Below are 16,587 nucleotides of genomic sequence, written 5' to 3'. Positions count from 1 at the left end.
TTTTGCTTAATTATTCAAACAACCCCCCCTGGAAATAGCACATTTATATAAAATCAGACCCTTACTCAGTACTTTTGTTGAAGCATCGAGTCTTCTTGGTATGACGCTACAAGCTTGGCACACTGAATTTGGGGAGTTTCTCCCGTTCTTCTCTGCAGATCCTCTCAAGCTCTGTCAGGTTGATTGGGGAACATCTCTCTCCAAGATGTTCGATCGGTTCAAGTCTGGCTCTGGCTGGGCCACTCAAGGACATTGAGACTTGTCTTGAAGTCACTCCTGCGTTGTCTTGGCTGTGTGCTTAGGGTCGTTGTCCTGTTGGAAGGTGAACCTTGACCCCAGTCTGAGTCCTGAGCAGGTTTTCATCAAGAATCTCTCTGTACTTTGCTCCGTTCATCTTTCTCTTGATCCTGACGACGTGTCAGTGCTCCCAGACCCTCCCACTGAAAACATCCCCACAGCATGATGCTGCCACAACCATGCTTCACCGGTAGGGATGGTGACAGGTTTCCAAATGTGTTGTAGTTGTGTGAGAAACGAAATGTGTTGTAGTTGTGTGAGAAACGAAATGTGTTGTAGTTGTGTGAGAAACGTCAGAGGAAGAAGAAGAAGTCAGTGAGAGACGAAATGGCAGCTTCCCCCTCTCTCCCTCCCATGGAGCTGTCTGATTGGCTCACCATGCTGTCAGTCTGTTGTTCTGCACCAATCATACTGGCTTCTCTCCAGCTCCCTCAGTCTCTCCTCCCCTCTACCGGGCTCCGCTGAGTCAGCGACGTCTCCTGCCAACACACACACACACACACAAACACGGTGGTTGGGAGAGTAAATACACACCCACAGCGTTAAGACATTGATAGGGGAAAAACACACACACTTAGGGGGGGGGGGGTGTGAGAGTGTGTGTCACAGCCTGGGTAGAGGGAGGCACTGCACAACCCATCATTAAAGTTACTAACAGCTCTTTATGCGAGAGTGAAAACGAACATTTGGTCAAATGTGTGAAAGGCGGTAAAAAGATCCTGACTAGTTTTACAGGAAGTAGACTAGAGATCTTTAAAAAGCTGCAACATGTAACTTATTGGGCGGCCTGATCAAATTCACATAGAAAAGTGAGTTATAGATCTGTCATTCTCATTGAAAGCCAGTCTAAGAAGTGGTAGATCTGTTCTTTGTGCTCTATTTCTAAGTTTCATTTTGGTGTCTTTTACTTTCGATTTTGTACATCAGCTTCAAACAGCTGGAAATACAATATTTTAGGGTTATTGAAAATATATTTCACAGCGGTTTAGACGGTACAATGACTCTTCACATTGCTTGTTTTGTCACATACTGAAATTAAGCGAACTCATTTGAATTTTTGCAACCTTTAAAGTGCTCACGACTCCGCTACGGCATTTAGTATTTCATGTGTTTATACTTCACTGGCCTTGAGACATGGCCTTAAGTGGTCAAGACAAACAGAGCTGGCTAAAATGATTGGGCAGAACCAAGACCCCAGGATGTTATCTGCAGAGAAAAAGTAATGGGTGTACCACCTAAGCATTTGTTTTTTTAAACATTCTCAGGATGGAAAAACGCTTTCAGTTTAAAAAAAACAGCTATAAAGTACGTAGCAAAGATAACGTCGACCTACAGGGCATTCGGAAAGTATTCAGACCCCTCGACTTTATCTACATTTTGTTACTTTACAGCCTTATTCTAAAAATTMATGAAATTGTTTTTTTCCTCCCCTCAATCTTCACACAATACCCCATTATGACAAAGCAAAAAAAAACTGGTTTAGACATTTTTGCAAATCTATTAAAAAAAATGTTTACAAAAAAATAAAAAACTTAAATATCACATTTACATACTTTGTTGAAGCACCTTTGACAGCGATTACAGCCTCAAGTCTTCTTGGGTATGACGCTACAAGCTTGGCGCACCTGTATTTGGGGAGTTTCTCCCATTCTTCTCTGCAGATCCTCTCAAGCTCTGTCAGGTTGGATGGGGAGCGTCATGCACAGCTGTTTTCAGGTCTCTCCAGAGTGTTCGATCAGGTTTCAGTCTGGGCTCTGGCTGCGGCCCACTCAAGGAACAATCAGAGACTTGTCCCCAAGCCACTCCTGTGTTGTCTTGTTTTATGTACTTAGGGTTGTTGTCCTGTTGGAAGGTGACCTCACCCCAATCTGAAGTCTGAGCAGGTCATCACATCTTCTCTCTTACTTTGCTCCGTTCATCTTTCCCCTCAATCCTGACTATCTCCCAGTCCTCCGGCTGAAAATCCCCACAGCATGATTCTGCCACCACCATACTTCATACCGTATAGATGGTGCCAGGTTGCCTCCAGACGCACGCATGGCATTCAGGCCAAAGAGTTCAATGTTGGTTTCATCAGACAGAGAATCTTGTTTCTCATGGTCTGAGAGTCTTTAGTGCCTTTTGGCAAAACTCCAATGGGCGGTCATGTGCCTTTTACTGGGAGGTGGCTTCCGTCTGGCCACTCTACCATAAAGGCCTGATTGGTGGAGTGCTACAGAGATGGTTATCCTTCTGAAAGGTTCGCTCATCTCCACAGAGGAACTCTGGACCTCTGTCAGAGTGACCATCGGGCTTCTTGGTCACCTCCCTGACCAATGCCCTTCTCCCCTGATTGCTCAGTTTGACTGGGCGGCCATCTCTAGGAAGAGTCTCGGTGGTTCCAAACTTCTTCCATTTAAAAATGATGGAGGCCACTGTGTTCTTGGGGACCTTCAATGCTGCAGAAATGTTTTGGTACCCTTCCTCAGATCTGTGCCTTGACATGATCCTGTCTCGGAGCTCTACGGACAACTCATTTGACCTCATGGCTTGGTTTTTGCTCTGACATGCACTGTCAACTGTGGGACCTGATATAGACAGGTGTGTGCCTTTCCAAATCATGTCCAATCAATTGAATTTACCACAGGTAGACTCCAATCTAGTTGTAGAAACATCTCAAGGATGATCAATGGAAACAGGATGCACCTGAGCTCAATTTCGAGTCTCATAGCAAAGGCTCTGAATACTTATGTAAAAAAGGTATACATTTTTTAATAAATTTGGAAAGAAATCTAGAAACCTGTTTTCGCTTTGTCATTATGGGGTATTGTGTGTAGATCGATAAGGGATATATATATATATATATATTTTAATCAATTTTAGAACAAGGCAGTAACGAAACAAAATGTGGAAAAAGTCAAGGGGTCTGAATACTTTCCAAATGCACTGTATGTATGTATGTATGTATGTATGTATGTATGTATGTATGTATGTATGTATGTATGTATGTATGTATGTATGTATGTATGTATGTATGTATGTAATAACTAACAATCATTCAAATAAATATTCTGGAGAATTGATTGTTCTGTTTCAGAATAAGAACACAGCATTAGCCGTGGCAAAATGTGTAGAACTTCACAAAAATCACTTAACGGTCAAATTTCTCTCAGTTCCATGGGAAAATGTGTGGAATTCCAGGAAATGTGCTTTAAAAACCAATTCTCTCCGCCGCCAAGATGAGGCCCTCAAATTCTTGCCCAGACCGAATTCAGTCACGCCCAATGGGCTACCCGCTCCCATCCTCCCCCAACACCTAAGCCCCCTTTGAATCCCCCCCCCCCAAAAAAACCTGCACCAATATATAGCCTAGAGATTAGCCTCTGCAGAGTCCCCAACAACCGGTTGTTCCAGTTTTCAGGTGAAATGGAAAGAGTCTTCCTTTATTGGACACTCCATCTTAACTCCTCCTCCACATTTACTGGATTGGTTGAATAGTGCAGAACAGAACCTCCCCCCGCCCACTCTCTCTCTCTCTCAAGACCAGTATGTACTTTCAGGTGTTTCTTTTACACCTGCTACGTTAGGTCTAGGCCATACCTACAAGAACCCACACATAGTGGTGAGATAGTAGCTTTGACTAATAAGGTTGTACTGTCTCGTCCGTCAGTCAGCCAGCCAGCCAGCCAGCCAGCCAGCCAGCCAGCCAGTCAGCCAGCCAGTGTTTAAAATGCCAGACTGCCCTAGTAGACTCCACCAAGACACATGCAGACACACGCGTTCTGAGGCTGCGCCTTCTCTCCCTCCACACGGACCTTGATCCAAGTTGACAAGCCTTCTAATAGGATGAGCAACAATTTACAGTAAAGGGGAAACTGAACAACACTTCTCAAGAGTTGTTACTGGGAACCTTGATCCATGACAGCCTGCGTCTCAGAAATGGTACCATGTTCCCTATATAGTGCACTACTTCTGGACCAGGCCCATAGACAGGTTGGTTGTTCAGCAACGAAAACCCAAATGTGCTCAAAATTTAAAAAAAAAACATGACTAGAAGAATAATCTAAATGGTGACACCGCGTTGCTCATTTACAAAAGGCACAAAGAAAAACAAGAAACTGAATAAGACATGAGAAACCATGAGAGAACATGGAGAAATCATGAGAAACCATGAAAAAACATGAGAAACCATGAAAAACACAGACGAAATCTCCAATGTTTATTGAAAACATAAATACATTTGCACAAAATGAGCACTTGTGGTCTCTCAAATACATCGTTACAGCTGTCGGTTAGCTAGCTAGTGATTTCTTTGCCAGTTTAGCATAAAACATGACATCGGTCAAAACAAGACAAGGTATCAACAATAAGATGAAACTAGCTAAAACGAGCCACCTACGATTCCCCCTCATGGCAGCTTGTCGTCACTGTTGCCAGTTATCTGCCCATTCAGATTCACTGTTGCCAGTTATCTGCCCATTCAGATTCACTGTTGCCAGTTATCTGCCCATTCAGAATCACTGTTGCCAGTTATCTGCCCATTCAGAATCACTGTTGCCAGTTATCTGACCATTCAGAATAAACACACCCAGCCAGTCGTAAGGCCAGCCAGCCAGCCAGCCGTAAGGCCAGCCAGCCAGCCGTAAGGCCACCCACAGTAAACACACCCAGCCAGTCGTAGGCCAGTCACAGAGAGATGATCGGAGGATATTGACACAGGAGGCAGAGGTAAAATGAATTACACAAACAGACTGATCCCCCAGAGACCACAATAGTCCCCACAGTGGGTGTTCTGGTTGGGGATAACATCAACGATTAGCCATAGACATAGTAGTAGGTGCCTGGGCTCCAGTTACAAGGACCAAGGCACTTCGATACATGGCATTGCTATGATTTATTAGGTTGATTGATCAGAAGATACGGAGAGTATAGAGGGCCATGAACGAGTGAGTGCTAACAGCTAAATTCTATTAGCCTAGCCTAATTCATAAACGACCGCTCACTACATGGAGTTGCGTAGAACATGCAATAGTCCACGTGTAGCGCAAGTCATTAGCATTCAGACTGGACATGCATCCTCTATGACAGAATGTCAATCACATGGTAATAAAAAAAAAACATGTCATTGCTTCAATTAAAATTAATAAAAATGGTTTCCACAGCCCCCCCCCCCCAAAAAAAAACATGGGCTATATTGTAAAAATTAATTAAAACATGTAGCTTTTTGGTCTTTAATGTTAGGTTTAAAATCACTTTAACCAACCACACTGCTAACCTTATGCCTAAATCTAACACAATAAAGAAGACTGTACAAATAGGSGTCGTTTATGACAACCTTATTAAGAAAACTTACAATTAAAAACACACACAGAAGTAACCAGTGACCAACAACGTAGTCTATTTGGCTACTACACGCACAGGGTTGGCCGTGAGGAGTGGGCTTACACAAGTAGCACTCACACACCCCTTTGTTTGTTTAATAAACACATTGTGCGAGAAACAATATTTTAAACATAACAGGCACCAAGTATATCGTTAAATCTGCAATATGTAAAAAAAAAATTATAATAATAATTGGCGACCTAACCAAATTCATATAGAAATGTGAGCTATAGATTCTGTTCTATGTCCGCTATTTCTATGCTTACCGTTCTTAAGTTTTGTTTTTGTTCACCAGCTTCAAAAACAGCTTCAAAAACAGACAATATTTTTTGGTTATTGAAAATATATTTCACAGCGGTTTAGATGGTACAATTATTCTCTACATTATACATAGCTTGTTGTCACAAACTGAATATAAGTGAACAATTATTTTTTTTTGGTTGTTGTTGTCATATCGCACCTTTAACATAAGAGCAGTGTGCTTTCCCTCTCTGTCTACAGTAGTAATTAGTCTACTCTGCAGCGGTATTATTACTAGTTGATCGTTCTATTATTAAGTCCAAGGCTTCGTACTGCTTCTCACGGAGCACTACACAAGCTCCTCTCATTGCTCTGTAAAGACTGACACACCCCCCTTCTGCACACTGCACACCAAGTCTTCAAACAAACAGAGAAGGAAAAAAAAATAAATAACCTGTGTGTTTCATTACAAACATAATTCCGTCATTCTAAAATCCAGCATTTCTTACCTGAGTGAAGCTGATAAGTAGTGCTTTGTTAAAAACAAAAATGGTTTTGTTAAACTTTCGCCCCCCCCCACTCCAACGTAAAAGGTGAAGTGAAAGAAGTAGTATGAGGTTCTCCGTCTCCCCAACTCACTCTGGTTGTAATCAGCAGCATGACGTCCCTCCGCTCTCACACCCTCTCTCTCTCTCACACACACACCCTCTCGTCTCTCACACACCGTCTCTCTCTCTCTCAACACCGTCTCTCTCTCTCTCACACACACACCGTCTCTCTCCTCACACACACCGTCTGCTCTCTCTCCTCCACACACACCCTTCTCTCTCACCACACACCCGTCTCTCTCTCTCTCACACACACACCGTCTCTCTCTCCTCTCACACACCACCCCTCTCCCACACCCTCGTCTCTTCACACCCCTCTCATCCTCCTCACACCCTCTCTTAACATCTCTTCTCTCTCCTCTCTCCTCCCTCCCATTCGTTCTCACTCCTCTCTCTCTCTTCTCTCTCTCTCTCTCCTCTCTCTCTTCTCTCTCTTCTCTCTCTATCTCTCTCTCTGCTCTCTGCTCTCTCTCTCTCGTCTGCTTCTGCTCTCTCGTCTCTCTCTCTCTCTCTCTCTTCCTCTCTCTCTCTCTCTCTCTCCTTCTCATCTCTCTCTCTTCTCTCTCTCTCTCTCTCTCTCTCTCTCTCTCTCTCTCTGCTCTCCTCTCTCTCTCTCTCTCTCTCTCTCTCTCTCTCTCTTCTCGTCTCCTCTCTCTCTCTCTCTCTCTCTCTCTCCTCATCTCTCCGTCTCTCTCTCTCTCCTGTGCTCCTCTCTCTCATCCTCTCTCTCTCTCTCCTTCTCTCTCTCTCTCTGTGCTCCTCTCCTCTCTCTTCTCTCTCTCTCTCTCTGTGCTCCTCTCTCTCTGGCTCCTCTTCTCTCTCTCTCTCTCTGTGCTCCTCTCTCCTCTCTCTCTCTCTCTCCTCCTCTGTGCTCCTCTCTGCTCTCTGTGCTCCTCTCTCTCTCTCTCTCTCCTCTCTCTGTGCTCCTCCTCTGCTCTCTCTCTGCTCTGTGCTCCTCTCTCTCTCTCTCTCTCTCTCTGTGCCTCCTCTCCTCTCTCTCTCTCTGTGCTCCTCTTCTCTCTCTCTCTCTCTGTGCTCTCTCTGCTCTCTCTCTCTCTCTGTGCTCCTCTCTCTCTCTCTCTCGTCTGTAGCTCCTCTGTCTCTCTCGTCTTGTGCTCTCTCTCTTCTCCCTCCTTCCTCGTTCTGACCATGTGAAGGGATCTTTTCTATAGGTAGGGCCCTAGAAAGTCTGCGATGAGAACGCGCACGGAATACAGAGATAAAAACAGAATTCAACTATATGTTTTATTGAACTTAGTAGGAAATCAACTTAACGTATTGAACTTATAAAAAATAAATGTAATAGCCAAAGCTGTCTCAAAAGGCAATGGCGTGGAAAATGCCCCACCCCTGTTTGTCTACCACTGAGTGTAGACACTAGCGAAGATACTAATGACAACCATTTTACGACAGAAAGGCTTTCTCCAAAAACCTTAATTCAAACGTTAAAGCTGCGATATGTATCTTTATGGGTGACCCGATTAAATTCCCATAGAAGTGGGAGTCCTCATTGAAAGATGAATAATGCTTTTGAATATTGTAGAACTGTGTGTTATAGATCTGTCATTCTCATTGAAAGCAAGTCTAAGAAGCGGTAGATGTGTTCTGTGGGCCATTTCTACACTTCACGTTCTTATGTTACGTTTTTGCGTCATTTATTTCCGTGTTTTTGAAATCCTGCTACAGAAACACAGCTAACCATGCAAGTATCCTTCAATTAAAAAAAGGGTATCTACACCCCAAAAATAACATTTTATGATTTTCCCCCCAGACCTCCAAAAGTGGTCTCCTGATGTGGTTTAAGCATTGTTGTGGACTTTAAACATCKAATTTTGTTGTTTTTCTATTATTATAATTTTTTTWATTAAGTGTGATTTTGAGAGCGAAAACCTGAAAAAAAACACAAAAAAAACAGAAAACTGAATTTGAGAGAAAAAAATTAAAACGGAACGAGGCATTTTTCCCCCCTGATTTTTATTGTGCCTGAACTAGGGCACAACCCGTCTCGGTTTCACCAACCTCGGCTCCGCCTAAACAAAACCAGTAGCCTATACCAGTAAAAACCAGTCTCCTTGCTATACAAATCCTAATCTATGAAGGTAACCCAACAACAGGACCTTTCAAGTAACCTTTAGGCCAACAGAATAGCCTAAACTTTGATAAAAACAAGCCAGTAATTCACTGACTAGTGAGTGACTACTAAATCTGGGTCAAAATGTGGGTCAAAGGCGGAAGGGCGCCTTTCATCCACAAATAATTAAAAATGGAGGAATGGAATTCCTAAACATGACTCAACAGCTTATGAAAGTTCAGTGGAATTTTGATTTAGAATGTGTGTGCTTATCACACCGGAAAAAAATAAAGTTTAGGTACTAATCTCTACTGACGTTCCAGTTACCACACCCTCTCTGCTGTAAAGCAGGTTGCTGCATGTCAAACCTCTTTTGACAGCACTGACAATACAGTAGAATTTCACACAGAGAGCATTTCCCCGACAGCCAACATGACGACAACCAATCATTACTAACATTGGTTTTACTCATCTTACCTTATTACATGGTAAACTCCAAAACTTGTATAATTGGACTGACAGGATAACATCTCACAAATGACCATTAGCATTGCTGGGAACTCACGATTAATAGTGGGCACAGTAAAACAACTCTGCTGAATATATTTTTTTGCAGGGCTTGCAAACCCATTACAGACTACAAAAGGAAAGCACAGCCGAGAGCTGCCCAGTGACACGAGCCTACCAGACAAATAACACTGAAACATGCATGAGAGCACCAGCTGTTCCGGAAAACTGTGTGATCACGCTCTCCGCAGCCGATGTGAGTAAGACCTTTAAACAGGTCAACATTCACAAGGCCGCAGGGCCAGACGGAWTACCAGGACGTGTACTCTGAGCATGCGCTGACCAACTGGCAAGTGTCTTCACTGACATTTTCAACCTCTCCGAGTGTGTAATACCAACATGTTTTAAGCAGACCACCAAAGTCCCTGTGCCCAAGAACACTAAGGTAACCTGCCTAAATGACTATCGACCTGTAGCACTCACGTCTGTAGCCATGAGGTATTTTGAAAAGCTGGTCATGGCTCACATCAACATCATTAAGTTTGCCGATGACACAACAGTGTAGGCCTGATCAACGACAAGACAGCCTATAGGGAGGTCAGAGACCTGGCCGTCTGGTGCCAGGACAACAACCTCTCCCTCAACGTGATCAAAACAAAGGAGATGATTGTGGACTACAAGAAAGAGGACCGAGCACGCCCCCATTCTTGTCGACGGAGCTGTAGTGGAGCAGGTTGAGAGCTTCAAGTTCCTTGGTGTCCACATCCCCAACAAACTAACATGGTCCAAACACACAAAGACAGTCGTGAAGAGGGCACGACAAAGCCTATTCCCCTTCAGGAGACTGAAAAGATTTGACATGGGTCCTCAGATCCTCAAAAGGTTCTACAGCTGCACCATCGAGAGCATCCTGACGGGTTGCATCACTGCCTGGTATGGCAACTGCTCYGCCTTCGGCCCGCAAGGCAGTACAGAGGGTAGTGCGTATGGCCCAGTACATCACTGGGGCCAAGCATCCTGCCATCCAGGACTTCTATACCAGGCGGTGTCAGAGGAAGGCCCTAAAAATGGTCAGTCTATGACTAGCCACACTAGTCATAGACTGGTTCTCTCTGCTACCGCACYGCAAGCGGTACCGAAGCGCCAAGTCTAGGTCCAAGAGGCTTCTAAACCGATTCTACCCCCAAGCCATAAGACTCCTGAACACCTAATCAAATGGCTACCCAGACTATTTGCATTGCCTCCCACCCACCCTCTTCTACGCTGCTGCTACTCTGTTATCATCTATGCATAGTCACTTAAATAACTCTACATATTACCTCAATTACCTCTAACTGGTTCCCCCGCACATTGACTCTGTACCGGTACCCCCTGTATATAGCCTCGCTATTGTTATTTACTGCTGCTCTTTAATTACTTGTTACTCTTATTTGTATTWTWTTTTWWTTTATTTAAACTGTATTGTGGGTTAGGGACTCGTAAGTAAGCATTTCACTGTAAGTATTCGGCACGTGTGACTAATAAAATTTGATTTCATAGTTTTGATGTCTTCACTATTATTCTACAATGTAGAAAATAGTTTWAAAAATTAAGAAAACCCTCTTGCATGAGTAAGTGTCCCAAACTTTTGACCGGTACAAAAAAATAAACTGAACTCATGCATCAATCGCATATTTGCCAGGAAACATTTGACCCCAGTAGTATATATTACAGTGTAGTCCAAAGCAACTACTGCTCAGAACAGATGAGTCATGTTACACTGTACTCCAGACAGGGCCTGATGAAACATCTATTCATGGGACAGACAGCCTATAGGCTCCTGCTAGCCTATAGGCTCCTGCTAGCCTATAGGCTCCTGCTAGTCTATAGGCTCCTGCTAGCCTATAGACTCCTGCTAGCCTATAGGCTCCTGCTAGCCTATAGGCTCCTGCTAGTCTATAGGCTCCTGCTAGACTACAGGCTCCTGCTAGTCTATAGGCTCCTGCTAGTCTATAGGCTCCTGCTAGTCTATAGGCTCCTGCTAGTCTATAGGCTCCTGCTAGTCTATAGGCTCCTGCTAGTCTATAGGCTCCTGCTAGTCTATAGGCTCCTGCTAGCCTATAATGCAGTAAAACATTGACTCTCCCATCCTTATACTGCAAAAAATAAATTAACTAAATGTCAGTAGATAAATGGCCACATCTATATATAAAAAAAAAGACCAACTAGCTTTGGATTGTAAAGGGTTATAAATGCCAGTGAAATAACCTGCCTAGCAACCTAGGCCTACTCTAAAAACAAGGAGCCCAGGGCCTATATTGTCAACATTAGTAAGAAAGATTGGGTTACTGCATCTTCATATACAAACAAGCATCCTGACCGCAAGAAATCTACACAAAACTTGTTTTGTTTTATTTTCCACAGGGAGTTTTCTGAAAGAATCATTTCAGTGGTGAATCACCCGGAAAAGTCGGAGCGGACTGGTGGCCTTACAAAAACGATCCATTGATAAAAAAAATATATATATATATATATAAAATCGGTCACATAATCCATCTGAAACAACAGTAGCAACAATTTTTGGTACCGCCATAGACAATGTAACAAAAGAATAAAAAATGTATGTATATATTATTATCAGTTGGAAATGTATGCTACACTGGAACAAGTATTGGAGGGACTTCACAGAATGGAGACAAAACATTCTTCTCTGCTGTTGTGGGATTTACCCTGGCCTAGAAAATACTTTCTGTAACTAAAAACTGTTCCAAAGGGGTCAGACTAACATTTTCACTTCTTCATTTACAGGAAAGCATAACAAGTTAGTTTCACTTCTAAATCTGAAGTAGGCATCTGTAAATAAGCCGTAACTTCTTCTTTATCCATATTATTCTGGGATCATGCTCAGTCCTTCAAGGAGCTCAACCAACAGTATTTCACATAAACATTATCTTTAGTCCAGTCACACACACACACACACACACACACACACACACACACACACACACACACAAACAAACACACACACACACACACACACACACACACACACACACACACACACACACACACACACACACACACACACACACACACACACACACACACACACACACACACACACACACACACACACACACACACACACACACACACACACACACACACACACACCCTGTCATCACACATCAACACCCATGTCAAAGTTCACCATGCACTGATAACAGCCAGAAATTGCAATGTTTTTTGAGCAATTATGTAGCTAGTTAAGTCCTGTCCAGCACGAGATATGGGCCGGAAGGAGGAATAGAATCTCTCAGAGCCCAAACAAATAAATGTGTGTGTCGAAGGCAGAGCGGAGGCGCAGAAGCGGTGGGCAGAGGTGGAGGCGGCAGAGCGGTGGGCAGAGCGGTGGGCAGAGCGGAGGGCAGAGCGGTGGGCAGAGCGGTAGGGCAGAGCGGAGAGGCAGAGCGGTGGGCAGAGCGGGCAGATGGGCAGAGCGGAGGGCAGAGCGGTGGGCAGAGCGGAGGGAGAGCGGTGGCAGAGCGGAGGGCAGAGCGGTGGAGGCAGAGCGGCTGGCCAGGCGGTGGGCAGAGCGCGAGGGCAAAGCGGCTGCGCAGAGCGGAGGGCAGAGCGGAGGGCAGAGCGGTGGGCAGAGCGGTGGGCAGAGCGGTGGGCAGAGTGGTGGGGGGAAATATTCAAAAACACAGTGATACAAGTAGTGAAACAATTACTAAACCTATACAGTTCTCGTCTCCCACGCCAATATTATTGATAACATTATTTAAAGCTGCACTTTAGTCGCATACATTCACACAAGCTGATCGTTAGAGTTCACGTGACATTCTCTTGACTGTTGCCATGACATGAGGTGGGTGGGTGGGTGGCTAGCTACTATTTGATTTTCGTTCTCTCAACATTTTAGGCTAGGCGATTTAAAATTAGAGGTTGACCGATTCATCGGCAAGGCCGATTTCAAGTTTCCATAACAATCGGTAAACAGCATTTTTGGATGCCGATTATGTCCGATTACATTGCACTCCATGAGGAGACTGTGTGGCAGGCTGACCCCCTGTTACGCGAGTGCAGCAAGGAGCCAAGGTAAGTTGCTAGCTAGCATTAAACTTATCTTATAAAAAAAACTATCTTAACATAATCACTAGTTAACTACACACGGTTGGTGATATTACTAGTTTATCTAGTTTGTCCTGCGTTGCATATAATCAATGCGGTGCCTGTTAATTTATCATCGAATCACAGCCTACTTCGCCAAACGGGTGATGATTTAACAGGCGAATTCACGAAAAAAAGCACTGTCGTTGCACCAATGTACCTAACCATAAACATCAATGCCTTTCTTAAAATCAATACACAAGTATATTAAACCTGTATATCTAGTTCAAATAAATTCATGTTAGCAGGCAATATTAACTAGGGAAATTGTGTCACTTCTCTTCCGTTCTGTGCAAGCAGAGTCAGGGTATATGCAGCAGTTTGGGCCGCCTGGCTCGTTGCGAACTGTGTGAAGACCATTTCTTGCTAACAAAGACCATAATTAATTTTCCAGAATTTTACATAATTATGACATAACATTGAATGTTGTGCAATGTAACAGCAATATTTAGACTTATTGATGCCACTCGTTTGATAAAATATGGAACGGTTCTGTATTTCACTGAAAGAGTAACAGTTTTGTTTTCGAAATGATAGTTTCCGGATTTGACCATATTACAGACATTATTTTAACAGTTTTAGAAACTTTAGAGTGTTTTCTATCTAAATCTACCAATTATATGGATATCCTAGCTTCTGGGCCTGAGTAGCAGGCAGTTTACTTTGTGCATGCTTTTCATCCAGACGTGAAAATACTGCCCCCTATCCCAAACAGGTTAATGACAAAAGGCTCGTATTTCTGTGTTTATTATATTATAATTAAGTCTATGATTTGATATTTGATAGAGCAGTCTGACTGAGCGGTGGTAGGCAGCAGCAGGCTCGTAAGAATTCATTCAAACAGCACTTTACTGCGTTTGCAATGCTTGAAGCACAGCGCTGTTTATGACTTCAAGCCGATCAACTCCCGAGATAAGGCTGGCAATACTATAATGCCTATAAGAACATCCAATAGTCAAAGGTAAATGAAATACAAACGGTGGAGAGAGAAATAGTCCTATAATTCCTAATAATAACTACAACCTAAAACTTCTTACCTGGGAATATTGAACCACCAGCTTTCATATGTTCTGAGCAAGGAACTTAAACGTTAGCTTTCTTACATGGCACATATTGCCCTTTTACTTTCTTCTCCAACACTTTGTTTTTGCATTATTTAAACCAAATTGAACATGTTTCATTATTTATTTGAGACTAAATTGATTTTATTGGTGTATTATATTAAGGTAAAATAAAAGTGTTCATTCAGTATTGTTGTAATTGACATCATTACAAATATATATTTTAAAAAAAATATTAATATATATATATATTTTTTAATATATATAAAAAGAAATCAGCCAATTAATCATTATGAGTTTTTGGTCCTCCAATAATCTGTATCGGTGTTAAAAAATCATAAATCGGTCGACCTCTATTTAAAATAGCTTCAAAACATGTCTATGGGCTATTCAAAGAGTAGTGTGACCTGTAACAGGATCAGAGCCATCAATAAAGCCCCGCATAACGCAGCAGGTATGTTGTATACCACACGAGGGAAAGAGGCCCGAGGCTACACATGGGGGGGGGGGTGGAGCAGTGGGCACGACTCGCACGTATGACACCAGCATCTATAGGTAACTGCCAAAATAAAGGAACCGCCAACATAAAGTAGTCTTCATAGGGCGTTGGGCAACCACGAGTCAGAACATGCCCCTTGAAATAGATTCAACAACTGTTCTGGAACTCTATTGGAGGGCTGTGACACCATTCTTCCATCATTTTGTTGTCTTGTTGACAGTGGTGGGAAAACGCCGTCTCAGGCGCCTCTCCAGAATCTCCCATAAGTGTTCAATTGGGTTTGAGATCTGGTGACTGAGACGGCCGTGGCATATGGCTAACATCGTTTTCATGCTCATCAAACTCATTCAGTGACCCTGTGGATGGGGACATTGTCACTTTATGGGGGGCATAGCCATGGTATCCCCGAGCTATACGTGACCCTAAGCATGATGGGATGTTAACTGCCTAATTAACTCAAGAACCACACCTGTGTAGAAGGACTTGCTTTCAATATTCTTTGTATCCCTCATTTACTGAAATGTTTCCTTTACTTTGGAAGTTACCTGGGGTGCGTTCATTACAGACAACCATTTAAGAACCAAAATGGAAGCAGAGCAAAACAAAAGTTTCTATTGGTCTGCTGGCAGAAGAAATATGGCCAGAGAAGCAGGAGATTGAAATTCACTCAACTTTATAGACTTTTTCCCTGTTAACACTATCAACGTTTCCCTTTACTATGGCAATTGTGATCGAATCAACGCAATATTAGCAACTTAAAATTAAACATTGAGACAAAACAAACTATGTAAGTACGCAAGAGATTTTGTTGTACGCGGAARGCATCGGAGTAGGATTCTATTGCATTGACAGCCTATACTCTACACAGACCGGTGCGCCATAACCAATCAGAGCTGTACATTTGTTTATATCCTTCGCTAGTTAGTGAGTTATTAGCCCAGTTATAGATCATTTGTAGTCAGCAATGGGGGAGTGATTGCTTTCTGGAAGACCACAAAACGTGTGCATTTCTAGACATCTTTAAAAAGTGAGTCAGGTAAAATATATATWTTTTTTGTCTTAAAGGGGCAGTGTTGTATTTGGAGACACCCATTGAATAAGCTAAGTAGCCAATGAGCACAGGGTAGCATAATATGTCAGATTCTCTCTAATAAATGGTATGGGAATAATGATGCGTTTTATTTCGTAAAGTGGTTTCTTGCATCAAAACATTTTAAGTCACATCCTTGTCTGAAGGACAAGTGGATAAACAAGCTAATGTCAAGCCCTGCATGATTTTTTCAAAAGTCTCATGGAATGTAGGCCTACATTGGGGTGGCAGGGAGCCTAGTGGTTAGAGTGTAGAGGCGGTAGGTAGCCTAGTGGTTAGAGTGTTGGGTCAGTAACCGAAAGGTTGCTAGATCGAATCCCCGAGCTGACAAGGAAAATAAATCTGTCATTCTGCCCCTGAACAAGGCAGTTGGCCTAGGAACAAAGGGTTGTCATTGAAAATAAGAATTTGTTCTTAACTGACTTGCCTAGTTAAATAAAATGTAAAAACTAAATACAACATTGGCTGAACGATAGAACAGCTATTTCCATGTTCAAATGTTACGGGATGTATTTTCTCCATTTMTTTTTGATGGTAGGCTACTCTGGTAGGCGTAACTTATGATCAAATAGCCACAGTGGCATCCTGTTAAAACTAACTTAAAGTAGGCACAGCCTCTGTTCACAGTAAACACACGACAGAAGTTGCACAGAATTTTCACAACGTTCAAGTTTGCCCTTAGCAGACCTGAAATTTGCTCA

General features: G+C 42.9%; 1 long non-coding RNA gene across 3 annotated transcripts in view; it reads right to left on the bottom strand.

Annotated features, from left to right (window-relative positions):
- LOC112073594 (uncharacterized) overlaps nt 1-16,587 on the bottom strand; it is a 51,586-nt gene that overhangs the window by 33,384 nt on the left and 1,615 nt on the right. For 2 of the 3 annotated variants that reach the window (XR_011476601.1, XR_002894573.2), the window contains exon 2: nt 675-776. This is a non-coding gene — a long non-coding RNA (uncharacterized lncRNA). Of the gene's footprint in view, nt 1-674; nt 777-6,407; nt 6,532-16,587 lie in introns of those variants that run through there. The other variant, XR_002894574.1, reaches the window with a different exon arrangement.

Source organism: Salvelinus sp. IW2-2015, unplaced genomic scaffold (assembly GCF_002910315.2).
Source record: "Salvelinus sp. IW2-2015 unplaced genomic scaffold, ASM291031v2 Un_scaffold2312, whole genome shotgun sequence".
NCBI lineage: Eukaryota > Metazoa > Chordata > Actinopteri > Salmoniformes > Salmonidae > Salvelinus > Salvelinus sp. IW2-2015.
Note: the sequence above shows the minus strand (reverse complement) of the source record. Positions and strands in the feature narration are given on the sequence as shown.